This window comes from Trypanosoma cruzi, genomic scaffold, assembly GCF_000209065.1.
Source record: "Trypanosoma cruzi strain CL Brener 1047053517087 genomic scaffold, whole genome shotgun sequence".
Taxonomy (NCBI): domain Eukaryota; phylum Euglenozoa; class Kinetoplastea; order Trypanosomatida; family Trypanosomatidae; genus Trypanosoma; species Trypanosoma cruzi.
The window spans coordinates 145,893-147,144 of NW_001849447.1; the positions used below are offsets into that span (position 1 = coordinate 145,893).

Consider the following 1,252-nt stretch of genomic DNA (forward strand, 5'->3'; position numbering starts at 1 on the left):
GACCCGACACTTCATTGACTCTGGACCCTCCTGCTCCGCCTGCAGCGCCTATGAGCGCTCATGCAAATGCAGCCTATATTTGGGCCACTGCGGCGTACTCAAGAACGAAGCATGTGATGCATAATTCAAGGAGGCTTCCGACCTCGCACAGCTCACAGGCACATGGAGCACCGGCATCGTTGCATTGGCCGAACGTATTATTCGTGCCCGACAGCTCAGGGCCGAAGCTAACCGCTCCACTGTATCATGCGACTGGGACCCACGTGCGCGGATTCCACCCTCACTCGCGGGGAAGAGGCCGCACTGACCCGCCTCCTCACCGGGAGTTCCGCAGAAATACTTATGGCAGCCACGACCACTGCAACCCGCCATCCCGAGCACATGCCGTTGGTGCGGCCCTTATTTCCCACAGCAGACACGCAAAGGGCTTCGCACGGAAACGCCTCCTCCTCCCGCTGACCCCACCCCGCCACGATCCGATGCCCGGCAGACTGCCCGGTGTGCGGCAAGCACCGCAGTTGCCGCACTAGTTTTGTGACGCACATGGTTAACGCCTGTGGCATTACGCGCCCTCTCATGTGCTGCTGGAATTCGACTTTCGCGGTGAGCCGAAACCGCCAGGAATCCCATTGGAACCACCGCCCAGCACTTTGGTGTGGACGAGAGCGAGAGACGGCACACCGACCGCACCTCCGCCACAGAATGCACGGCCCAGGCCGAAGCCATTCCTCTGCTCGGCGTCGTACAACCAACAAGCCGGACTCGGTTTTCATCATCAACACTTCCGCAATCAGGGCTGTCCCCGACAAATAGGAGGCGTCCCCGGGAATATGACGGTCTGGCTGCGCCCACCGCGTTCCAATGCGTTTCCTGTGGACTCAAGGACCAAACAAAGGCAGGACTACTACCCCAAATGAGGGCCCACGAGCGTACCAAAACCGAGCTGCAGCAGGCGCCAAAGATCGCAGCACTCCTTCAGCGCCCTTCCTGCGAGAAACAGGCGGGAAATACCGGGGGATTGGCCACACACACGCACGGCAAAAGCATCCCGACAGCAAGACAGGCACGACGCCAAAAATGGAGATAAAATACCCATGCGCCGTAAAGCTCGAAGCCCAGCAGGAAGAAGAGCAGATTCACACAAAGACTTTGCTTCCGCAAAGGAGGAGAATGCTGCCCAGGCACAGTGCACTGTGTGCCCAAAATGACACGTACGCATCCGTTCATAAATACAATACCGTCGCCGATTCAT

General features: G+C 58.7%; 1 annotated feature.

Moving 5' to 3' along the window:
- Positions 1-1,252: a sequence feature (heterozygous, non-Esmeraldo-like haplotype).